Below are 26,811 nucleotides of genomic sequence, written 5' to 3' on the forward strand. Positions count from 1 at the left end.
CCCTAAACAGGTGTAGTTGTAAGCTGTGAAGTTTATGATAATCGTTACACACCGACAAAGAGCGAATAGAATGCCTCTTCTAAACCGTCTTAGTCCCCACATATGGTTAGTGGTAATGTTTGCTGCTCCGGCTCAAATCTTCCCTCAAAGGATGAAAAGTTGTTTACAGTAAAATGGGTCCATGTAACTATGGACCTATTCATGTGATTTATTTAAAGGATGTGCTACAGGCTCTGGAAGCAAAATGCGCATATAAAGAGCCCTTGGGATCAGGAACACCCACCAAGAACCCTGCTGTCCCCCCAAACGGCTGGGTTGCAAACCTGATAGCCATCCGAGCCTGTGGCTTCGAAAGAAAGTTTGTTTCCCAGAGTCCACGGTCTCATGATTCATTCCCCCTTCTGTTTACCCCCCTTCATTCTTCCCTGCCTTCTCCTACCGATCTTCCTGCTATTTCTTATGTTCCGTAAATGAGAGAAACCATAAACTGAGGGCTTCAGAGGGGAGGGGTGGGGGATGGGCGAGCCCAGTGATGGGTGTAAGAAGGGCACGTATTGCATGGAGCACTGGGTGTTATACGCGAACAATGAATCATGGAACATTGCATTACAAACTAAGGATGTACCGTATGGTGACTAACATGACATAATAAAAAATTATTATTAAAAAAAAAGAAAGAAATATAGCGAGGCACGTTATTAGCTCTTTGGACCACGGACGTAGCTTTAAATTTTTTCCCAGGTAACCAGTTCCCCCTCCTCCCTGATGCTGGAAGCCCTCCGTCGCCTCCACACCGCGTCCGCCAGTCTGAAGGCTTCCTACAAGCTGTTCTATACTTTCTCTATACCTTCGGTCTTCAAAACAGAACAAAATGAAACAACCCTTCTTTTTGGACAAACGATGCAAGTTCATTTTGGAAAAGCAGAATATGTTAGATAAACAGAAAGGGAGAATATCCATGAACAATCTCGCCACACACAAATAATAAATTTTCATTCATATATATATATATATATATATGTAACACCTCTTTGTATATTTCTGGGTATCTCTTTCTCTAAATACACATATGGGTGTCTATATTCATCTTGTTATGTATATATATCACTATAATTAAAAACCTATACATCCTTCTCTGTCTATTTATGTCCCCGTCTTTCTCCAGCTCCCCAGCTCCCCATACCCACACCTGTTTCTGTCAGTGTGTTTGTGTATTCTTTTTTTTTTTTTAAGAGAGAGAGAGTGGTGGGGAGGGGCAGAGGGAAAGGGAGAGAGAGAGAGAGTCTTAAGCAGGTTTCATGACCAGCATGAAGTCCAGTGTGGGGCTCAGTCTCCCGACGCTGAGATCATGACCTGAGCGGAAATCAGGACTCTGATGCTTAACCGGCTGAGCCAGCCAGGCGCCCCGTCTGCGTTTTCTTGACTGGCTGCAGCCCTGCAGTTAAGCCACGCGGAGCCCAGTGATGCATATTTCCGGAGCCAGGACACTCATTAACGACTGGAGTCAAACACATTCCCACTTCCCAGTTTTCCTGTCATTTCTGCGGCATCTACGGATATGACCCTCTGACCCTCGAGTGCCTCCTGACAACCACTCCACGGCCACCCACCTGGAAACGGGGCAATGCCGGCTTCTAGCAAATAGGGAAAAACAAACACACGAACAAAAAAAAATCCCCAGCATCTTTGAAGAAGCCTGTTTCTTTTCCTCTGCACACGTGCTCCGGAACAACGACCACCATCAATCACAATAAACTAACGAAACCTGCCGGGTGATTTCCCCCCGGGGGTGGACAAAAATCGTCTCATGCAAGTATTTGTGGAGTCTTCTGCCACTCAATAATGAAATCCTGCCTTCCACTGACATGTGGGCGCGTGGAACCGGTGTGCCACCTGCCACCTGCCGCGGCCCTTGGCTCGCTGGAACTGGAGGATGGCTGAGTGGGGTACCAGTGAGAGTTGTGGGTATCGAGACGTCTTCGGGCTTCTCTTCCTTGGATTTCCTTCCTTCCCCGTATCGCATCCCCACTGCTTCCTGGAATCGCTTCCAAACTACCCGTACCCAGAATCTACTTCTGTTGGAACTCAAACTAAGATTAGCTGAGATATTAGCTTCACCTGAGGTCAAGGGGGGCACCTAGCAGCTGTAAATGGGGGCTCAGATCTGTATGGGTTGGCAGCTGGGGGCCCGGGTCGGGGGGCGGAGATTGGAACCGAAGACATCAGCGGGGAGATGAGCACACTTGGGTCTGCGAGCTGACCCAGGTCGGTGATGCTTTGATCCCAGAAACGTTCCAGGCGTAAACTCCGTGAATCACAGGTGTGAGTAACACCGGAAGGAGGTTCTTTGGGCATGTTTGGGGTTTTGCCATTTTTTTTGTTTTTAAAGAAATGTTCTTGTCTCCACTTCCCAATCTCAACCCCCTCTGGGATGGCCTTCAGAACTCCAGGAGGACAGAGAAGCATTTCACATCCTCCATCAGGGAAGGCAGTGTCCTTCAGGGAAGAGTGACTCCACCCTGACAGGCTGGCACAATGGCCCAAGGCCAGTACCCAGGACTTGGCTGGCCAGTCCTGGCCCAGGCCAGGAGGCCTGCCAGTGTGGCAGTGATGCGTCACCGACGTGGTGTGCTGGCCATGATTGCCTTGACCATGACTGGGCAAGGCTGTGAGCTTTCCCAGTCTGGGTCAGTGTGGGTGTGTGGGCAGAACAGAGCTAGGGGTGAGGGCACAGGCCAAAGCCAGAAACTTTGTAGTCTCCGTCCATGGCATGGCAGTCCCTCTCCCCCTTGCTCAGATCAGTTCCTGCTTCTCTGGTCCTCACAGGGATGGGGGTTTCCAGCACAGCCCACCCCTCATGCTGGTTCTGCCCATCTCCAGTGCCACTCCGATCCGACGTACAGTTGTGGTATCCGGCCTATCAGGGCGTGACCTGCATCCCACACAACCGGTGAGTCACAACCTTGTGGTCCGGTCTGTGGGCTGGTTACTTCCGGCCCTTTATGCCAGAACCCTGCTCCAAGCCCAGTCATTACCAGGCCCTGACTTTAACCCAATTATTCCAGAAACATCCCCACATGTGTCCCGGCTGGCCATACCCACTGCCTCTCTGCTGCCTACTAGTCTCTAAGAGATTGTCAGAGCAACTTTGCTGCCCATAACAAGGGCCACTGGAAAAAACGACAAACAGCTAAGGGAGGCAGATCATGGAAATCAGAGAAAGAGGATTCTCAGTTCCAGGCCCTCTTGACAGCAGCAACTTCATCGCCCCTGACAACTGGTCAACCTGCATCTAAGCCTATGCTATTGCCTTCCTAGAGACCTAGGTCATGCCATTCATGGACCATTCCAATTTGTTAGGGGATTATTGCATACGATGAAACCAAACCTGCTTTCCTATGATATCTTCCATCTTTTCCTATGTTTATTGGATATTTGTATTTCATTCACAAAACTCATAGCTTTTGTCTAAACTTTCAAAGTTATTACTATAAAGGTATACCCAATATTTTTTATCTGTTGAAATGTCTGTGCTTTATTGTTCTTATTATAAATGTTAATTTTTATTGTCTTTTTTTGATAGCATTTTTCAGAAATGTCTATTTTATTGTGTTTCTTTCAGTGAATTAGCATGGGGTTTGATTGATCAGATTTATTATTGTGTTTCATTTGTTTTTCTTTTATTTATTTCTGCTTTTATCTTGAACAATTTCTGCTTATACTTCCTATGGGTTTATTTTGCTGTTCACCTGCCAGCTTCTTAGGTTGAAAACTCAATGCACCTAATGTCAGTCTTTCTGGTTTGTTATCAGTGCACCTGTGGGTATATGCGTTGTCTCGAGTCCTGCTTTGCACACATCTCCCAGATGTTGACATGTAGCTCTCTAAATATTGTTCATTTCTGAATACTTTGTCATTTTTTAAAAAATTTTCTTTTGAAACCAAGAATCGTTGAGTAAGCTTTCATAAGATTTTTCAAGTTAACAAATTTGTGGTTAAATTTTTCTTGTTATTTTGTGGTTCCATTGCCTGGTGGTCAGAGGATACAACTTGTACGACTTCTCACTTTTCTGTAATGCTCATCCAGCTGTCTCTGGTCTGTCTTCTGGTCCTTCTCAAGATATTCTCATTCCTCTTTCACAGGATGCTTCAAAAATTTGATAGCAGTTACTTACCAATTTCCGGGGAGGGAGGGGTCCCCCCAGAGCGTTGTCCATCTTCTGGGGGCTTCTAAATGTGTTCAGATGCCCTGCCCTCTGTCCCCCACCCTATCACTGTCCTCACGTGTTGAGCCAGGAAAAGAAAATCTGCTCTGAGTTAGACATTCACAGTAGGACAGTTGTGCCATGCCCCCCTCGTCTCTGGAGATGTTTGAACCGTTCAGTGTCCCTCCTTAGCAAACCTCTGACGTCTGCACGGTGCTCATCAGACTGTGGGGAGCTGGGCACCACCTCTCTCCCCGAAAACGTACTTCCCTTTATGTGTTTCAAAGATTGTTTTGTCTTTTTCATAGACTGTAAACTAAGCCCCAAACTGGAGTTTCCCACACTGGGTTCCCTGGAGCACCAATTCTGTAGGTATTAATAGGTGATACACAGACAGGGTTCTGTTAGGGGGCTGTTGAATTAAACAGAGAGAACTTACTACTGTGACATCTCAGAGCCTCTGTATCTGCTAGTGCATTAACTGACTTTGTAAGAGAAGGAAAAAGCATGGTTGTGTTCCCCAAACTAATCGGGAACGGAACCCTTCCGTGGGACACAGGGTTAATGCTCCAGAACAGATACCATATGCCATGCTGCCCTTTTCTCAAATATACTCCTATGGAGTCTTTTGTCTTGGTCAAATTTTATTCTGCCTAATGGTTAGAGTCAGTCCATCACTTCGACTTAGTGTGTTTGTCTTGATTCCGCAAATGCAGTGTTTCTTACTGTCTGTCGGCAGGTCAGAGCAGCCTACGCCTGTGTTCCCATGCCGTGCACAGATGAGTGCTTGGAAAGGACCAAGGACAGAGCCTTGATGTGTGCCTCTGGACTAGGGAGGACACACATGTTTCATCCGATGGCTTTGATTGGCAGAGGCTGGCTACACTGGCACACTTAGACTTCCTTGTACAGACGAAGCACCTGGAAATATTGCTAAAATGCAGAATCTGATTCAGTGAATTTTCTTTTTTAAAAGATTATTTATTTATTCATGAGAGAGAGAGAGGGAGGAAAGCAGAAGCAGAAGGAGAAGCAGGCTCCCCGCAGAGCAGGGAGCCCAATGTGGGACTCAATTCCAGGACCCTGGGATCACAACCTGAGCCAAAGGCAGATGCCTAACTGACTGAGCCACCCAGGTGCCCTTGATTCAATGAATTTAAAGTGGGGTCTGAGATCCTGCATTGCCAGTAAAAGCTCCCAGGTGATGCCAATGCTGCCAGTCCTGGAACTACATTTTGAATAGGAAGGTATTAGAGGTAAAGAATCTGAGGCTACATTTGTGCTCAGTGGGAAAGAGTGCCGTGATCAGCTAGTAATGTCTGCCATGGGCAGAGGAGTGAGCTGTGAATACAGGCTATCTTTGCCCTATAAGTCTCTATGTAGAAAATGATGTGTTATTCAAACCTAGAGGAAAAAAGGTCATTCATTCCATAGAGTGTTATGTAAGCATGAAAATGGATGTCTACATCTTCTAGACGGCATAAATTCCAAGACATATTGTTTTATGTTTAAAAAGGCAAGGTTGGGGGGCGCCTGGGTGGCAGAGCGGTTAAGCGTCTGCCTTCGGCTCAGGGCGTGATCTCGGTGTTATGGGATCGAGTCCCACATCAGGCTCCTCCACTAGGAGCCTGCTTCTTCCTCTCCCACTCCCCCTGCTTGTGTTCCCTCTCTCACTGGCTGTCTCTATCTCTGTCGAATAAATAAATAAAATCTTAAAAAAAAAAAAAAAGGCAAGGTTGGAGAATAAACTATATGCTACTCTCCCATTTGTGTAAGATAATCAGTAATCATACACTCTGACGATACCGACTTGATAACGCTATAGAAAACGGGAATGTTGTTCCACGGCTGGTGGGAATGTAAACAGGTGTAACCACTTGGGAAGACTGTGTGGTGCTGTTGTTGGAATTGAAGACACTCGCCCTCCAGCACACCGATCCTTCTTCTGGGCACACATATGAGAGACACTCATGCAGTCGAGCACCAAGACCCAGGGACAGGAATATTCACAGCAGCATTTCATGCCGGCCCCAAACCGAAAACAACCCAAACGTCTCTGTAGAGGGAAATGGATAAATTGTGGTAAATTCCGAGTGAAATACTACATAATAAAAATGACAAAACTACAGGTGTGTGCAGGTCAATACCACAAACAAAATGCTAACTGACAAGCAAGACACAAAAGAGAATACTTGTATCATTCTATTCCATAAGTATCAAAAGCAGGAAACACTAAATTATATCACTTAGGGATATATAGGCAGGTGCTAAAGCTTTTTTTTTTTTAAGTCTCCAGGTACACTTTATTTTTTCTTTTCCAAATTCAGGTGACTTTTAAGATTTTTTTTAATTTAATTTTTTATTTGTAAAATTCTAGTATAATTGGGGCATCTGGGTGGCTCAGTTGTTTAAGCGTCTGCCTTCAGCTCAGGTCATGATCCCAGGGTTCTGGGATCAAGTCCCTGCATTGGGCTCCCTGCTCAGCGGGGAGTCTGATTCTCCCCCTCCCTCTGCCTGCTGCTCCCCCTGCTTGTGCTCTCTCTTTCTCTCTGTCAAATAAATAAATAAAATCTTTTTTTAAAATTCCAGTATAATTAACATTCAGTATTATATTAGTTTCAGGTGTATGATATAGTGATTCAACAATCTATACATTCCTCAGTAGTCATCATGGTAAGTGAGCTCTGAATCCCCATCACCTACCTCACCCATCCCCCCACCTACGTCCCTTCTGGTAACCACCAGTTCTCTGTATTTAAGAGGCTGTTTTTTGGTTTGTCTCTCTTTTTTTTTTTTTTAAGATTTTATTTATTTATTCGACAGAGATAGAGACAGCCAGCGAGAGAGGGAACACAAGCAGGGGGAGTGGGAGAGGAAGAAGCAGGTTCATAGCAGAAGAGCCTGATGTGGTGCTTGATCCCAGAATGCCGGGATCACGCCCTGAGCCGAAGGCAGACGCTTAACCGCTGTGCCACCCAGGCACCCCATTGGTTTGTCTCATTTTATCTTTCTTTCTCTGTTTTGTTTCTTAAATTCCACATATAAGTGAAACCATCTGGTATCTGTCTTTCCCCGACTGACTTATTTCACTTAGCATTATAGCTTCTAGATCCATCCATGTGGTTGCAAATGACAAGATTTCATTCTTTTTTTACGGCTGGGTAACCTTCCACTGCATGCATATCTATCATGTCTTCTTTATCCGTTCATCTATGGATGGACACTTGGGTTGCTTTCCTATCTTGGCTATTGTAAGCTATGCTGCCATAAACATAAGGGTATGTATATCTTTTTGAATTAGTGTTTTCACTTTCTTTGGGTAAATACCCACTAGTGGCGTTATTGGATCATACGATATTTCTATTTTTAATTTTTTTGAGACACCTCCACACCGTCAACCACAGTGGCTACGTCAGTTTGCATTCCTATCAGCAGCGCACAAGGGCTCCTTTTTCTCCACATCCTCGCCAACACTTGTTATTTCTTGTGTTGTTGATTGTAGCCGTTCTGACAGGTGTGAGGTGATGTCCAATCAGGCTCCTTCTGCCCTAAGACACGGTCAGTTCAATTCATCAGAAATTTAGTGAGTATCTGCTATGTGTCAGGCCCTGTGCTAGGTTCTGAGAGTTCAAGGACAAAACATGCTGCTTCTCCTCCTCTAAGAGCCCACATTTTAGCAGGAGAGGCCTCTTGTACAACGAATAACAGAGCAGTGAAACAGAGGTTGCTGGTATGCTGTGATAGTGGGAGGAGGGGGGACACAAGGGACACAAGGATGGGGACATAGAGAGGCGGTGGGTCCTTGGAGACAAAGCAAAAAATTCCCCTGTGAGGACACAAGGGTAGGAAAAAAAGCATTCATTCTAGGTAGAAAGGGCAGGTGACATGAATTAACACTCCATCTGCTGAGTCTGGGGACTAGAAAGGTGAGGAGGGGCCAGCTGGGAAGGGCTCGAAGGCCATCCTAAGGAATATGGACTGTCTCCTGCAGGCAAAGAAAGGTAAGTGATGGAGGGTGGTATTAGGAGAAAGCTGAGTAGGTATGAAAAGGTTTTAAGCCAGACCAAAGTTAACTGTAATAGTTTTACAAGAAGACACTTTGAAGAAAATGTGGAGAAACAGAGGCAGGGAGCCTCGTTGTGAGCTATTGTCTAGGCAAGAAGTGATGATGCCCTGACTTAGGATTGTGGTTGTAGGAATGAAGAGGATGGGCCAGATTCAGGGGCCATTTCAAAGATGAAGGAGACAAAATACAGTGGCAGTCACTTCCATTTTCCATCCTTAGATTCTAGGGTTAAAATTGGAATAATCCAGAAGAAGTTCTAAGATAACACTGTCTTAAAATCAGGTCCCCTAGAAGCAGAGCCTGAGGCAGGGATTCGGGTGGACATGACTAACTGGAGGAGTGCTCCCAGCAGAAGGGGAGTGAGGGAAGCAGAACTGTGCAGAGGAGGAAGCGGAGAAAGATATGGTTTCGTGTGGAATCTAGCCTTAGCCTGACCCCGAATTTCGTGTGGAATCTAGCCTTAGCCTGATCCTGAGGACAGCTCCACCGCATGGCTACCACCACTGTGCTGGTCTCGCCTTGAGCCAAGAGGGCCAGCCTTTTAGACGACCGGGTAAGAGTAACCACTCAGGCAAGGGGACCCTGGCTGGCCAAGAACAATTCTCTGGAGAAGGCGACAGTTGTGAGTCATTAGCAATAGACACTCAGAGCAGCTGGGGGAGGGATGCACCAGGCAGGTGTCATGGGCTGAGTTGCGTCTCACTCCCAAATTCATATGCTCAAGCACCAGCCCCCAGGACCTCAGAATGTGACTGTATTTGAGGATGGAGTCTCTAAAGAGGTGATTACGTGAAAATGAGGCCATTAGGGTGGACCCTCGTCCAATCCGCCCGGCGTCCTTGTAAGAAGAGGAGACTGGGCCCCTCGAAGAGACACCAGGGATGTGCACACAAACAGAGAGGAGGCCATTGTGAGACACGGTGGGAAGGCAGCCATCAGCAAACCCAGGAGACGAGGCATCAGAAGAAACCAATCCTGCGGACCCCTTGATGTCAGACTTCCCGGCCTCCAGAGCTGTGAGCGACACATTTCTGTCGTGGAAGCCCCCGTCTGCGGTATTCCGTTATGGCCGCCCCAGCGAAGTACGAAGCAGGGCAGCAGGATCTGGGTGGTGCCAGCAATATTCGCTGCATCTTCACTGAGGCTCTTCACCCAAACCGTCTCTCCCGTCCTCCCCACCTCCCTCCCCAAAACAGTTCATTTAAACCGGTCTTCCCTCTCGTCATTGAGAGCAACCAGCTGATTTCCGGGGTGGAATTCCGGCCGCGGGCCCCAGCTCTCCCGGCCTCCCTGAGGCACTGGTGACATCTCGGTGGAAACAGTGCAACCAGGCGAGAGATTCGTGGTCCTTCGGTTAAAATGAGCAACCACGAGTGTTGCTGTATTTCAGCCCCTAACGCACCATCAATAGCCAGGTCTGATGACTGAGGGCGATTTGTGGGGTCCTGGCCCGACTACAAAGAGCTGAAGAGTTGTTCCCAAGATCTGCAATGAGGGGGGGGAGGCAGAGCTGGCTAAGCCTTCTGAGATGAGCCTTTAATGGATGTGGCCATCGTTAAGGTTGATATTTATTGATGACTCATTTTCCCTCCAACTCTGGATTTTTCCTGTGCCAACAGTAACCGTGTTGGTCTGATTGCCGCGTAACAATGGCAATTCCTCAGCCTGCCAGCTTGCTGACACAATGAGTTTCCAAGCAGTGGGCACCGAGTCTGGTAAATTCATTTAGGCTTTGGAGGTTTGAGTAAGAGTTGGGACTTTTTCTTGAGGGGACATCGGGAGCCATTCTCCACTGGTACGTTCGTTTGCCACAGTTTCCACAACAAAGTACCACAGACGGGGAACCTTAAGCAACAAAAATGGATTTCCTCACAATTCTGGAGGCTGGAAGTCTGAGATCGAGGTGCGGGCAGATCAGTTTCTCCTGAGGCCTCTGTCCCTGCTCGCAGACGGCCGTCTTCTCCCTGTGACTTCACACGGTCTTCCTCTGCGTGTGTCTGTGTCCAGATTTCCTCTTTCCACCCTCATGGCCACGTTTAACTTAATTACCTCTTTAACAGTCATATTCTGAGGCCCTGGGGGTTAAGGCTTCAACACAGGAACGTTGAGGGGACACAAGTCAGTCCCTAACAGAGGATTTTTTTTTCATCTTTTTTTTTTTTTAAAGATTTTATTTTATTTTTGAGAGCAAGAGATTGAGAGAGAACGAGCAGGGGGTAGGGTCTGAGGAAGAAGCTGACTCACTGCTGAGCGGGGAGACCGATGTGGGGCTCGATCCTGGGACTCCAGGATCATGACCTGAGCCGAAAGCACACGTCCAACAGACTGAGTCACCCAGGCACCCCCCGAACAGAGGATTTTGAGCAGGAGAGAGATGGTATCTGATTTTTTAAGGACCCCGTATGGCTGTGGTGTGGAGCACAGACGGTAGGAAAACAAGGGTGGGGAGGGGCTCCTGTCAGGCGGCTCTGGCAATAATCCAGAGGACAGAAGAGGGTGTCTCGGCTAAGGGGGTAGCAGTGGATTTGGTGAGGAAGGATCAGACCCAGGATATGTTTTGAAGGTAGAACTGAGAGGATATGCTGATGGCCTAGAGGGTGACACAAAGAGAAATCCTTGAGAGTCCCTCCAAAGGCTGGTGGAGCGGGGAGGCCTCTGTGTGGTTCACACGCCTAAAGACCTCCCATCTCGGTCTTTTTAAATATATCACGTGTCGGGGCGCCTAGGTGGCTCAGTCATTAAGTGTCTGCCTTTGGCTCAGGGCGTGATCCCAGCATTCTGGGATCGAGCCCCACATCAGGCTCCTCTGCTGGGAGCCTGCTTCTTCCTCTCCCACTCCCCTGCTGTGTTCCCTCTCTCGCTGGCAGAGGAAGAGGGAGAAGCAGACTCACCACTGAACAGGGAGTCCAACATGGGGCTTGATCCCAGGATCCCAGGATCATAACCCGAGTCAAAGGCAGACACTTAATCAACTGAGCCACCCAGGTGCCCCTATTCTTTTTCTTTTTTTTTTTTTTTTTAGTAATCTCTACACCCAATGTGGGGCTCGAACCCACAACCCTGAGATCAAGAGTCGCACACTCCTCCCACTGAGCCAGCCAGGCATCCTTAGTGTTCTTAACTTCCTGTATTGAGAAATCCTGGGGGGCCTCGGTGGTCACAAATGAATTCAGCCAGATGCCCAGGAAGACCTCTTTCCTTGTTTAAGGTGCTCAAGGTTGCAACCAGAACAATGTGTAACACGCATGCGGTTGTCTTTGTGTGGTGTGCCTGATTCTAGCCACGCTTTTTCGGAGTCTCCCAACGTCATTCCCTTTCCTCAGTTTTATTTTTCATTGGCCCAGCGATTTTTTTTTTCTCTTCACTACTTTTTGAATACCAGGTTCAGAGTAGATTCCAGAAATCTGTATTTTATTTTATTTATTTTTAAAGATTTTATTTATTTGTCAGAGAAAGAGCGAACACACAACCGGGGGGAACAACTGGCAGAGGGAGAGGGAGAAGCAGGCTCTTCGCTGAGCAAGGAGCCCAACGCAGGACTCGATCCCAGGATTCTGGGATCATGACCTGAGCCGAAGCCCGATGCTTAACAAACTAAGCCACCCAGCCGTCTCCCAGGAATCTGTATTTTAATAATCATCTGGGTAGTTCTGACACGTGATATATTTATTTATTTTTTATTTATTTATTTATTTTTTAAAGATTTTATTTATTCATAAATCTCACTCTCTCTTAAATAAATAAAATCTTAAAAAAATAATAAAATGTAAAAAAAAGAATATTATGCTAATATTAAGTACAACTACATAAAACAAATTAAGACTAGGAATGCGTTTTTAAAATAATTTCCTTATTTGTGGATGACAATGACATTTCATCTGGCATTTGCTTTCCAGTAATCCAGTGCGGCAAGAGTCCCTAGGAAGCAAAACGGACCAGGAGTTAGTGGTTGTTGAAGGTGGGTGATGCGCACACGGGGGCTCATTCAATTAGTCTTTCACTTAAGAACAAAAACCTCCTCACCTTTGTTATCTTTTCACATGAATCCGACAGCTCCTTTCTAAAGGAAAGACTAGAATTTTGACAATGTAATTCGCACACGATTTTGGCTAAAATCAAGTGTAACACCTTATAATCATCACTAAACATAACTGCAAAATATGTAAAAAAGAAACCAGAAAACTCGACCTTATTCTACACTGCCCTTCCATTCACCTCTGTACTTTAGTTGAAATCAAGAAAAATTCATGAGCAGAAAGATTTATTTAACCATTAAGTTGAAAAAAAATCCCTAAGCCCATACGAAGCAGGCATAGGAACAGGAAGCACGGTGTTTGGGTCAAGCACTCACACGTCGTTGGGCACTTTGGGTCCAGCACATTGAGGGACACTTGCACCCCGGGTTTCTCGCATTGTAACTCCAACTACTAATTGATACAAATATTTTATCCTCAAAAAATCCTTAAAAAACGCTCAGCGTATATTCAGCACACAAAACAACAAGTATTAATCTTAGGTTGGCTTGGATTCAGCGAGTTGTTCTTAATAAAGTATAAAAAACACCAGAAAAAAGAATTTAGGACGAGGATATGGAGCACAGCTTTATGATACAGAAATGCGGGAGTGTGTGGGAACCAAGCAGCGGGACAAGTCAGGAATGTGCGCCATGAGCCCCCCAACCGCCGTCTTCTTGGCCTCTCTTGGTACTCTTGCTTTGTTCTCACCTTCCTCTTCTACCTCCTCCTTCCCTTTTTCCCTCCTCCCCCCACCCCCCCTCTCTGCGCCTGGTTCTGCAGACTGGCTTCCTCTGCTCCCTGGGCTTGTGGCAGAGGACGGCCGCCCGGTGTGCAGAGGCTGGCTCTTACAGACTCCTGAAAGCCGACTGTTATTTGCAGGAATTTTGTAGGCCAGCTGTTACGCATACCATCATTAAAAATTAAATTAGATAAATTCCAGCTAACTAAATTATATTACAAACAAAGGGTAATAAATACTCGAAAATCATCAATTCTTCATTATGTGTTTTACTACATTTTCTATTATCCGGAGGCTGTGTATGGTTATTGTGTCTGTAGGTTGGAAATACGGTGTGAGGACACACCGTTGGGCATCTCTTTCCAACTCTGCATTTGGTTTCCTCCTGTTGGGAGTTTGAACTCAGCCACAGTGGGAATAGTTACACCACAGAAATTGGCAGACATTACAAATCAAGCCTTGATTTATTATTTTGTTGACTGTCCAGAACTTAAGAAACTAATAGTGAAATGTCAATGATGTAGGGTAGACTCTAGAATGCACTGTGTGCTTTGTATGAGGAATAGCACAAAAATTTGAGGAATTACGTATTCAGTGTTCAAACACAATTACCCTTTTCAGCAAAGAAGTCCTCATACCACCGACTAACAAGGAAAGTTTTGATATATGTCTTTGTTGTTTTACTTTTGTCTTCCTAAGATAACATAACATAAATGAGAATTTGTGTTCATAACATTCATGCTGCAACTATTTTCAATTCCTCGTTCGTGACTAGAGTTTTGCTGCAAATACAAGAATCCAGCAAAAATCAATGAAAGCTTTCCGTTAGAATCACTTGGCTACGTGGGATTTGCAATAGAGTCTTATATATTTTATTATATGTGAATTGTACGCTACGCAACAGTAAGACTTGATATATATGTGTGTATGTGTGTATATATATATATATATATCCATTTATTTTTCATGAAGAGTTGGCTATTAGACATCTACCAGCATCCCACTGGATGGCTGCCTCACACTCCTAAAATAACATCTCTTATTTCCATCCGGATTTAAATACTGTTTTAAATTCCAATTCCATATTCCCAGGGGAGATCATCTAATCTGTTAGTGTGCGTCAATTGGCTGCCCTTGGTCCACTCAGCGAGAGCCAAGGATGCAGGATCACAGAGTATTAAAATCATCCTCCAAGGTCGGGGAGTCTATTCTTAGAGAAGAGGGCAGGGTGATGGGCTGAGCAGGCATCCCACAGAAGTGTCCACCGTAACAGTAGACATGGAGAAACTCTGGCTTCTTTGAAAAGCAAGCGAAAATTACACAGAGAGAAAAGGCTGAGATGAAAAGAGAGTAGGATAAGTTAGAAGGGAAAAGATAATGAGAATGAAAATTCAAGAAAAGAATTTAAATCTGTTTTGGAGGATGCCCTTTCAAAGTTCACCTAGAACACAGGAAAAGAGACCAGAGAAGATGATAGCTACGAAGGATGAGAGACCCAAGAGCACATGGCTGTGCCAGAGACACAACAGAAATATCCATGCTCTCCTCTTCTGTACTGACATAGTCCTAGTTTTGTTGGAGGTGGCATTAAAAACAACATTCACCATCTCTCTTGCACGCAAAGGTGGACTTGTGACATAATTCTGCCTAATAGATATTAAGCTGAACTCTGCTGAGGACTGCTGGGACAGTTTGGCTTTCCTGATACAGGTACCATCCTTTCCTCCCTCTGGCTTCTTTCATCTTTCTTCTCGCTGGATCATGGATGCAATGGCTGGTGCTAGAGCAGCCATTTTTGGCCATGAGGGAAAAGGCCAAGGGAATCAGGTCTTTAGATACCAACATCCCTAAAACACTGAACCAAGGCTAGCAACTGCTTATCCCCGGACATTTCATTATGTGAACAAGATAAACCTCTATTTTAAGCCATTGATAATCTGGGTTTTCTGAAATATGAACCCCAAATCCCTAGCATGATGGGCTAGCATGAATATGATTAATGTTTCTCAGGAAGAGAGCAGAAGAAGTGAATTAGACCTAATAATTCAAGTTATATGAGAATAAAATTATCCTGAGATGAAAAAAATATGCAGATAAAAGACCTTACTGTGTTCTGAATAGAATCGGCAAAAAGATGTAAAGATATCCCATTAAAGTGCCTAAACTATGAGGAAAAAGATAGGACCCAGGTAGAAAAAGATGGGGATACTAACAAAGAAACAAGTATCAACCTGGTCTTAACAGCAGCATCTGTAGAATTTTATGAGGGAATACACTAGGACTCAAGGATTTCACATGTGTGAGAGGAAAAGAAGAACATTCTCAGACATGCCAGAGCTCAAAACTACACCATATCTAACACACAGTGAAATGCTATGCAATTTATTTTTTTAAGATTTTATTTATTTGGGCACCTGGGTGGCTCAGTAGGCTAAGTGTCTGCCTTCAGCTCAGGTCAAGATCACGCAGTCCTGGGATTGGGCCACATTGGGCTCCCTGCTCAGTGGGGAGACTGCTTCTCCCTCTCCCGCTCCCCTTGCTTGTGCTCACTCTCTCTCTCTCTCTGTCAAATAAATAAATAAAATATTTTTTAAAAAAGATTTTTAAAATCTTCAAAAGAATGAGAATCTGTATTAACATAGGCTTGTTTATTCATAAAGAAGTGAAGGGAAATGTCAGAAACTAGGAACTGTGGTTAATGGTTGTTGGGGGGAAAATGGGGACAAGAATGGGAAGAGGCTGAGTAATCCTTCATACATACTAATTTGGGTTTTGAACCATGTGAAAGTATTACCCATCAAAAAATTAAACTTAAAATAGTATATTTCGAAGTTCAAATAGTATATAATTTATGTATATATATAATAGATACATACTTGAATTATGTATTTAATATATGCTTGCAAAAAGTATTTTAAAGAGGGATGCATGGGTGGCTCAGTTGGTTAAGTGTCTGCCTTTGGCTCAGGTCATGATCTCAGGGTCCTGGGATCGAGTCCCAAGTTGGGCTCCCTGCCCAGCAGGGAGTCTGCTTCTCCCTCTGCCTCTCCTCCCACTCAGTCTCTCAATCTCTCTCTCTCAAACAAATAAATAAAATCTTTAAAGAAATACACCAGCTGGGCGAAAGAGGAAGCAAATTAAAGTTTCAGGAATGGAGAAGTCGTGGTATAGACTGGATTTGCACGTGCAGTCCAAATCAAATGTCCTCATAATTATTATAGAGCTGATTTCAATTAAATGCCAAAAGCAAAAAAAAATTGAAAGAATATATACAATATGAAATATTCTAATTTAGTAATAATAATTTTTATCAAAAACATGAATTATATTATTAATTTAAGATGGTCCCCCAAAATAGTTTCACTCGTGACCCTGGCAGAGTACCACAGATTAATGAAACTTTTGAAAACTATGAAGTCAGCCACCAATAGGACTGAAAATAGGATATGCACTTTCTATGATACGAGACATTATGAAAGAATAGAAAATTCAGTCCCCGTAGCAAAAAGTAGAAAATAAAGAAAAGCATAAGAAAAAACCTCAATGTATAAATAAGATGAATTATATCAATTGTAATAATAATATAAGCTGATTAAACTCTATTATTAAAAGACAACGATTTGCAGATTAGGACACAAAATCATAACCATATATTGTTTATAAGCTACATCTATAATGAAGTAATAAAAAAGTAAAAATGGAAAAGTAAAAATTATATCAGAGAAATACACATAAAAAGAAAGAAAAGTAGTAAGTTGACATCAATCAGGGAGGATTCAAGGTGGTTAAAAGGTGACATTGGTAAAATTCAAAATTTTAGTTCTATGTATTAAAATATTGGAAATAAAAGTTGTTCAGGGGCACCTCGGTGGCTCAGTCAGTGGAGCGCCTGACCCTGGTTTTCAGCTCAAGTCATGATTTCAGGGTTTATGAGATTTAGCCCTGCACAGGGCTCCCCGCTCAGTGTGGAGTCTGCTTGAGATTCTCTCCCCTCCCTCTTCCTTTCTCTCTGCTCCTCCCCCTGCTCCCACTCTCTCTCTCTCTCTCTCTCAAATAAATAAATAAATACAGTCTTAAAAAAAGTTGTTCAAAGTCTTAAGAGAAAGTAAACAAAACAGTCATTATAGAAATTTTATTTACTTTCAGTATTAGCCTACCAAAGAGAATAAGAAATAACACTAAAGAGGTTCTGAATAATACAATTAATAAAATTGATTTATTAATTGTAAATCAAAGCATGTCTCCTAGAAACATAGAATTTGCCATTATATTCAGCACCCAAAGGACACTGGAAACATGCACTATTTATTAGACTATGGAAAAAAAATTAAAAAGGTTAAAAAGTCAGTATATTTGCAAAAGCAGAAAACATCCAAGCCATTTTCTCTGACTAGAAGGCAATCAAATCAGCAGATGAAAAATAAAAGTTTAAATTAAAAAAATAAAAGTTAACGACTTGGGAAATTTTAGAAGGTACCCTTCTAAGTAACATTTAAGACAACAAAGAAAGAAAAATCACAACTTTTGAGAAAATAAAAATGACAAACTTATACAAGTTCTGCGATAGGGCCAAAACTGTAGTTAGAGGAAAATTCATACCTTAAAAAGTTTTCAACATTGACAAGACATGATGAAATAGATTAATTAACATAATTCAAGAAGTTGAGAAAATTGCAAAGAGATAAAACGAGGGAACACAAGTAAAGGAAATCGATCAGTTAAAAGCATCACCTAATAAAATAGTAGAATACAAAATAAGCTGCTCATTTCTGTTGAATGAATTTGTTTGTTTGTTTGTTTGTTTCTTTTGACAGAGAGACAGCCAGCGAGAGAGGGAACACAAGCAGGGGGAGTGGGAGAGGAAGAAGCAGGCTCCCAGCGGAGGAGCCTGATGTGGGGCTCGATCCCATAACGCCGGGATCACGCCCTGAGCCGAAGGCAGACGCTTAACCACTGTGCCACCCAGGCACCCCCTGAATTAATTTTTAAGCACAGGATCAAACTTTGCCACTGTTAAATAATATTTATTATGATGGTATGTTTCAGGGGCTGTGGCAGGATGATACAGCACGAGGTCACCTCACACTGGTCTCATTTAAGGATGGAGGCTTGATTGAAGCAGCAGAACCTTCTTATTTAAAAAAATATTTTAAAAAATGAAGCTTGTTAAACAAATCTTTAAAAAATGGATTATTGCGGGGCGCCCGGCTGGCTCAGCGAGAAGAGCATGAGACTCTTGATCTCAGGGTCAGGAGCTCAAGCTCCACGTTGGGTGCAGAGATTACTAGAAAAATAAACTTAAAAGAATGAATTATTTGAAAAGATTAATGGAACAGACAAGTCTCTGGAAAGTGTATCATTAAGGAGTGATCACATAAATAGCCAAGATTTTAAGGATTAAAGGATTTAAAAGACCAGGGAATTATAAAAGAATCCACAGATTCGAAGAAGAATTTTTTTGAAGATTTTATCTATTTATTTATTTATTTATTTGACACAGAGAGAGAGCACAAGCAGGGGGAGCAGCAGAGGGAGAAGCAGGCTTCCCGCTGAGCAGGGAGCCCAATGCGGGGCTCAATCCCAGGACCCCAGGATCATGACCTAAGCTGAAGGCAGACACTTAATCCACTGAGCCACCCAGGCAACCTGAAGAAGGATTTTTTTTTAATTAAGGAAATAACACATTCAACAACATAACACAAAGTAATGAGGGGGGATCTATTTAATTTTTCCTTTCACACACTTCACCAAAAATCAATTTACAGTACATTATATGTTCTCTCTAGGGTTGATTATTTAAGTTGAAAAAGTTTTTTTTTTTAAGATTTTATTTATTTATTTGAGAGAGAGAGCACAAGCTGGGGGAAGAGGCAGAGAGAGAGTGAGAAGCAGACTTCCTGCTGAGCAGAGAGCCCAACCTGGGGCTCGATCTCACGACCCTGAGATCATGACCTGAGCCAAAATCAAGAGTCGGGCAGCTTAACTGACGGAGCCGCATAGGTGCCCCCTTGGCTCTTATATTTGGCTCTCTGATCCATTTTGAACCAATTTTTGTATAAGGTGTTAGGCAAGAGACTAACTTCATTTTTTGGCATGTGGATATCCAGCTGTCCCAGTACCATACTTTGAAAAGACTGTCCTTTCCCCCATCAAATGGTCTTGGCACCTTTGTCAAAATCATTTGACTATACATGAGAGGGTTTCTTTTCAGGCTCTCTCTTCACAATGGACTCACCTGGGGGGGAGCTTTAAAAAACACCGAGGCCTGGGTCCCACCCCCAGGGGTTCTGATGTAAGTGCAGCCTGAGCACGGAGAGTTTTACCCATCGCAGGTGCTTCTAGGGTGCACCCAAGGTTGTGTGAGGAAGGCTGACACTGCCTGAGCGCTCACGCTGAGCCAGGCCCCATTCTGCATGTTTGACATCCTTGAAACCGCACATGATAACCCGACGAGATTGATCTATTGTTTTCCCATATATAGAGCAGTCAATGAGTCACAAAGAGGTTAAATACTTGGCAAGGACACACAGGTCACAAGTGGCAGGGTCCCCACTCGAACTCCAGAGCTTATCACAATGCTGTGATGCCAAGGGTCTCTGCCCGTCTCAGCCATGATCCCTGTCCCAAGATTCCTCTGGGTGGAAAGAAGGCCCATAATCTAAAAGGCAGGAGTATGTCCACCCCTGTTAGACTGGTCTGGCAGCCAAGGTTACAAAAGAGAACCAAGACTCTGTTTGAAGCTCCTGAGACCAACTCCTGCATGGACCCTCACAGAATGTGACCTCAAACCCCTGGGTTGCCTCCCAGAGACGTCTGAGCTGGGATCCCAGGCCACCTGGCCCCTCTCTGGCCCCTCTGGACTCTTATCACTGGCATCCCCAATCCAAGCTCATGGATTTCATGATGTGTAGTTCTTCACGTGATGCTTGGGGGCTCGAAGCCCCTAACACTGACCTGGCAAAACAAATGTGCAGGTTGGGGCCTGTGCTTTCATGGAGAATTGAAGTGGTCATTTTCCCCACTCTCCTGAGCGACCTGGAGAGTCTTTCAGGGCTGTCCTCACCCAGCTGAAGAGTTGCAGGGAGCCAGAGGGAAGCTGGGAATGAGTCTCTGTCCCCCATTCCCTTCTAGTCATTGTGAAAGTAAGTCCTGAAAAGAAAAAGGGGTTCAAATCATGATAAAATTTGAGGAATTAAAAAAAAAAAAGGCCTAAATAAGTAAAATGTGAGTTCAGAAAATAATCTGTATTTAAAAAAAGAGTCCAATGAGAAATTTTAAAATCTACATCTGTCGGTTATCTATTAATACATAATAAGTTACCTCAAAATTTACCTGCTTAACACTACTATAAATATTCCTTATCTCACATAGTTTCTGTGGGTGGGTCAGGAATTTGGGGGACAGCTTATCTGGGCATTTCTGCCTCAGTCTCTCAGGGGTCTGTGGCCCTCTGAAGTCTTCATGGAGCAGGAAGATCCATTTTCATGGTTCGCATGGCGACTGGCACAGGCCTCAGTCCCGCAGGACACGGCGGCTGGCTTCCTCCTGAGGGAGTGATGCAAGATGTCCAAGATGATCAAAGTCATCCGCCATCATTTCTATAACGTCCTATGCGTTACACTGCTCACCCCCCCCCCCAGTTCGATAGGAGGGGGAGCACGCAAGGGCTGGAACACCAGGACGTAAGGATCACTGGGGGCCATCTTGGAGCTTGAAAGCCATACTGTGTAAATACAGATAGGAGGTAATGTGTCTATAGTGCGTATTCTGAGCGAGGCACTGTCCTAATGCAGTAACACGTTTAGTTCTCCCCATAACCTTGTAAGGTAAATGTGTTCTTAATCTTGCTTTACATGAGGAAACAGGCACAGAGAAGTTCAGCTACTGGCCCAAGCTTCACAGCCAGTGCGGATGGAGGCAGAAATTGAACTCAGGCAACCTGCTGCTGTCGGTCACCCAGTGAACCCCACTGCCTCAATGGGGCACCAGGAGGTGGGCATGAAAAAGTGAGGATTAAATCAGAAGAGCCAGAGAAAAAAGGGAACCTAAAGAAATCCAGCAGGAAAAAGAAAGTGGGGAGTGGGGGAGAGAAAGCAGGGAAAAGAAAGGGATAAAACAGGGCTGGTTTTGGAAACGGACGCTGAGGAAGGCCAGGGAGGAAGACAAAGCAGGAGAAGACTACAGTTGAAAATCCTGCAAAGTAAGATTAGGAGTTTGAGAGAGAACAATCGAGGGAGAAACACAAAGCTAAAGCACAATGAAAGGAGGGTTTGGTTTACAAAGATATAAAAGAAACCGAAGCCAAACCCATGCATGAAAAAATAATCCGTGAGCAGGTTATAAAGGAGGGAGGATGGAAAAGTCTCACTGGAGGCAGCTGAGCAGAGCCTGAAAGAGGGTTTTTAGGACACGTCAAGCTTCTAGCTTGTCCTAAAATAGGCAGGAAAGCCTCAGGCTTCCTCTGCCTCTGCAGCCTCCCATCTCTGGGCTGGGCCCCTCGCTTCCAACTTAAGGAGACCTGGGGCAGAATTTTCTAGAACACTGCTTCTCCAAGTGGGGCCCTCGACCAGCGACACCCCATCAGCAGTGCTTGTTAGGAATGCAGAGCCCCAGGCCTCACCCCAGACCCCCTGGTTCAGCATCTGCATTTTAGCACATGGAAGATGGAGCCCTGCTGCTTTGCCAGAAACGCCATAAAGCTTCCCTCAATGTTTAGTTTACGAAGTATTTTAAATCTCCAAAGTAGCAGATAAAATCATGCAGCAAACACTTAGGAATATACAACTCAGATAAAACAAATGTTAGCGTTTTGACAAATTTGTTTCACATCTATTTTTTTTTTCCTTAAAACAGGAAAGGTCTGGTTTCTTCCTCCCACGCCGCCCCCCCACCCCGGTTCTCTTTCCTTTCCTGTAGACAGCGGCTGCTATGAAGTTAGTGTCTCCTCCCCCTGTGTTCTCCGTACACCTTTGTTACAGATGTAGGCTGCAGAAACCACAATCATTTTGTGTGCACTCGATTTTACGTGAATGGTATCACACCCTACGTAACTTTCTGCAGTTTGCCTCTGTAATTCAGCATTGGGTCTTTTTTGTTTTTTTAAGATTTATTTATTTATTTATTTATTTATTGGGGGTGGGGACGGGGGTGGGGTAGGGAGGGGAAGGGGCCGAGGGCGAGGGCGAGAGAATCTTGAGCAGACTCCCCGCTGAGTGGAGCCTGATGCAGGGCTCGATCTCACCACCCTGAGATCATGACCTGAGCTGAAATCAAGAGTCGGATGCTCCCCTGAGCCACCCAGGCGCCCCTATAACTAACTCAGCATTGAGTCTTAAAGGTTGATCTGTGTTGACAGACTGTGGCTGAGGTCAGTCATTTTAATAGCCGTGTAGTATACTTTGATGGCATATTGTGAAATGTATGTATTAGCTCTCCTACTGAGTGACATTTAGGCTGTGTCCAGTTTTTTGCTACAAGCCAAAGAAAAGCTGACACGAACATTTGCAGGCTTTTGTGCACACGCATGCGTGTGTCACAAGGGCACATACCGAGAGGGTTTTCCGAGCCAGTTTCGGCTTGTGCCAACCACATGCAAGTGTTCTTCTTCTTCTTTTTTTGTTTTAAAGATTTTATTTATTTGTCAGAGCACAAGCGGGGGAATGGCAGGCAGAGGGAGAAGCAGGCTCCCCACTGAGCAAGCAGCCCGATGTGGGACTTGATCCCAGGACCCTGGAATCATGACCTGAGCGAAAGGCAGACTCTTCACCGACTGAGCCACCCAGACATCCCACGCAAGTGTTCTTCTGTATTCAAGTCCTTGCCAGTTTTGATGGCGTTGGTGTTTTAGGCACTGTGGACTGGCTAAGCGGGTCATGTTCTAGCCCTTTCGGCCTGCTTTCTCTCTGTTGCCGAGATGGGACAAGCGAATACCCACCTTCTCATCTCCCATTCATCCGTGGTGGCCGTGGAACATAGCTTTGGGTCCTGTACCTCCCTTATTCAAGGAAAAGAAGCTGAAGCAAAATTGGCAAAATGTCAACATGAAGAATTGATTGCAGGTGCAAAAGTGTCGTTATATCATTCTCTTCTTTTGTGGATATTTGAAATCCTTCATACAGCAGAAGTCGGCCAGATGGATTTTAAAGCGTTTGCTTCTCTGACAAAGAGGATGAGTACATTAGCTTTGTTCTTTCCTCTTTGATTCTGGCTTTCAAACTGGGGGAGATGCCGGGAGGCACACCAGCTACCTTACAATCCTGCCGTTGAGCTAGTGAACTGGTGCCCACAGGTGGTTACCTCCAGACTTCTCCAGACTTCTTGTTACGGGATAAAAAGAATCTCGTAATTGTCTGAGTTCCTGTTAGTTAGGTCTTCTGTTACTTGCAGCCTAATGCATTCCTGATTAATTCAGCCAGTCTTGCCAGTTTTTGCCAGTCCGAAGATGTAAATTGTATCTCACTATGTTTTCTTTTTAAAGATTTTATTTATTTATTTGAGAGAGAGCGCAAGCACAGGGAGGGGCAGAGGGAGAGGGAGGAGCAGACTCACCACTGAACAGGGAGTCAGACATGGGGGCTCAACTCCAGGATCCCGGGATCATGACCTGAGCCGAAGGGAGATGCCCAACCGACTGAGCCACCCAGGAGCCCCTCACTGTGTTTTAATACGCGTTTGCCTGTGTGCTGAAGGAGCTGAGTGTTTCTCTATGTTTTGTCTCATGTGTTTATTGGTCATAGAAACTATTCCTTTGCCTGTTTTCCTTTTGGATTTTTGCCTTTATTATTTGCAGGTTAAAAAAATATCTGGGGTACCAATTCTTTCTCAATTATATACATTACAAATATTCTCTCTTGGTTTCTAGCTTTTCTTTTTCACTTTGTTCAGGGCTTTCCATGACTGTAGAAGATTGTCAATGTATCTGTACAAAAGCTTTACATTTTAATGTAGTTAAATTTGACAGTATGGAATCTTGTTAGGCATTCTTTCCCACCCAGAAGGTTTAAAGATAATTCTCCAAAATTTTATTCCACAAGTTTTACTTTTAATATTTAGGTCTTTAATCCCCTTGGAATTTATTTTCAGTGTGGTATGAGCTAAGGTTCTCATCAGTGCTTTTCTTTATGTGGATAATCAATCGTCCCAGTCACAGTTACTAAAGAGCCTACCCCTTTCTCCCTGTATTTGTAACTCCACTTCCTTTATGCACTGTGGTAGGGAGCCCCACTGGTAGGTAGATCCCCAGTGATCCTGCTTCCTGGTACTCAGGGGTTCTTAGTAGTCCCTTCCCCTTGAGGGTGAGCTGGACCTGGTGACTCTCTTGGAATGAATGGCATATGGTCTTAACATGGGTATGTCACTTTTGAGATTAGGTTGCTACAAGAAGATGGTGGCTTCCATCTTGGCTTTTCTATCTCTTTCCCAGTTTCTCATATCACTCACTCTGAAGGAAGCCAGCTGCCATGTTGTGCAAGCAGCCCTCTCTATGGATAGCCCCATATGGGGAGAACCAGAAGCCTCTTGCCCGAAGCCATGTGACTCACCTGAGAGGTGGATTTTCCTCCCTTCATGTTATTGCAACCTGGCCAATGACTTGCTGACAACCTCAGGAAAGACCCTGAGCCAGGACCATTCTGTCACTCTGGACAGCTAATCTTCAGGAAGTGTATGAGATAATGAGTGTTCGTGGTTTCAAGCTGCTAAAATTTGGGATAACTTGTGACACAGCATTTCTTACATATTATCTGCAGATAGCAGCAGGGTTTTTGTTTGTGTGTTTTCTTACCAATTCTTTCACTTTTCTTCTTTTTCTCTAAATCTTTCTTTATTATGAATATATATATGTATATTTTTAAGATTTTATTTATTTGACAGAAAGAGATAAACAGGGAGAGCAACAGGCAGAGGGAGAGGGAGAAGCAGGCCCCCTCGCAAAGCAGGGAGCCTGACTCAGGCCTTGATCCCAGGCCTCGATCCCAGGACTCTGGGATCATGACCTGAGCTGAAGGCAGATGCTTAACTGACTGAGCCACTCAGGTGCCCCAAACAAAAATATCGATAGAGGCTATCCTTGTCCTTGTTTCTGTCTTTAAAGGGAATTTTTGTAACATTTCACACTAAGAATGTTATATTTTTTGTTTTGTAAATTTCTTAACAACAAAGAACAGGTTAAAGTAATTCTCTCTCTCTTTTTTTTAAGATTTTATAAATCTTTATAAAAGGTTTCATTTTTTTTTTAATTTTAGAGAGAGTGAGGGAAGGGGCAGGGAGAGGGACAAGCAGACTCCATGCTGAGCACAGAGCCCTATATGGGGCTCGATCCCACGACTCTGAGATCAGGACCTGAGCCAAAATCAAGAGTTGGCAGCTTGATCAACTGAGCCACCCAGGCGCCCCAAAGTAATTCTCTTCTGTTTCTAGTGTGCTGAGTGTGCCCCACCCGTATCTTAGACATTTTAGGATGCCTGAGCCCACATTTAAATGCCAGAGTGAGCTTCTCTGGGCTGGAGGCCTCCTCTGATCCTCCCCAAACCGAGAAAGGCCGCTTTGCCCCAGTGAAGGGAAGGCTGAACACGCTGGGAAATCAACAGCGCCAGGGTCACTTCTCAGCAATGACTTTCTCTTGGGAACTGGAGTATGAATCCCCCAGCTCAGCCACCCCTCTTCCCACTGGTGGGATAATTGTGAGGGTCGGCTTCCGGAGGAACCTAAAGGAAGACCGTGTTTTCATAGAATGGTTGTGGGGCTTATCACTTGTTCTTTTTCTGAATCTATTGAGATGACCATATGGTTTTGCTTCTTCAATCTACAGCTGTGTAAATTATATTGCTATTTTTCAACGATCATATGACATCCTTTCTTCCTGGGAGGAACACTACAGGTAATGTTTTTTCCCACGTTGCTGCATTCGATTAGCTAATGGGTTTTTCATAATTGTTGCGTCTATATACATGAAACCAGACTGTCGGTTTCCTACTTCCCCTGTCCTTGCTGCCTCGGTGTCAGGGTTACACTAGCGGTTGGCCAGTGACTAGCTTCGTACAAATTGATGAAGCTGGATTCTGAGCTTGAGTAAGACAGAGGTTTTCTGTGCCTTGAGGGTAGTGAAAGTGCCTGTGAGGACATGAGGACTTGGTACAGTGCTTTGTAGAATTTTTTATTTGGATTCAATCTTTAATGTATAAGTGTATTTGAGTTTTCTGCTTCTTTCTTTTTTTTTTTTTTTAAAGATTTTATTTATTTATTCGACAGAGATAGAGACAGCCAGCGAGAGAGGGAACACAAGCAGGGGGAGTGGGAGAGGAAGAAGCAGGCTCATAGCAGAGGAGCCTGATGTGGGGCTCGATCCCATAACGCCAGGATCACGCTCTGAGCCGAAGGCAGACGTTTAACCGCTGTGCCACCCAGACGCCCCTGAGTTTTCTGTTTCTTGAACAATTTTGGTAATTGATATTTTTCCAGCTAATTGTCCACTTTATCTCATTTTTCAGATGTATAGTTTAACAGAGTTCAGTGTTTTAGGACAACTGCTGTCTCTCCCCCACCACCCTCCCCCACCCTTATCTAAATTGGGCAGACACCGAAAAGGGGCAAGGAAAAAGGATGCTTGCATTCACCTCTCATGACCCACAAGCTGAAAAGAAATGGGGGAGGAGCCAATAATTTCTTCAAAGACTTTTCATTGTAATTTTTTAAAAGCTCATTAAATAACACAGATGTTCTCAGTGGGTAGCCTTGTCCACAAGGGCCCACCGGCTCGGTAAAGGTCCCAAGGGTGATTTCAGGTGA

General features: G+C 44.4%; 1 long non-coding RNA gene across 1 annotated transcript; it reads left to right on the plus strand.

Annotated features, from left to right (window-relative positions):
* Positions 1-1,340: 1,340 nt before the first annotated feature.
* On the plus strand, positions 1,341-3,525 carry LOC121104576. The gene is made up of 2 exons (XR_005836898.1): positions 1,341-2,950; positions 3,066-3,525. It is a non-coding gene; the product is annotated as an uncharacterized LOC121104576 (long non-coding RNA).
* Positions 3,526-26,811: the final 23,286 nt, after the last annotated feature.

The sequence above is a fragment of the Ursus maritimus genome, unplaced genomic scaffold, assembly GCF_017311325.1.
Source record: "Ursus maritimus isolate PB19 unplaced genomic scaffold, ASM1731132v1 scaffold_22, whole genome shotgun sequence".
In the NCBI taxonomy this organism is placed as follows: Eukaryota; Metazoa; Chordata; class Mammalia; order Carnivora; family Ursidae; genus Ursus; species Ursus maritimus.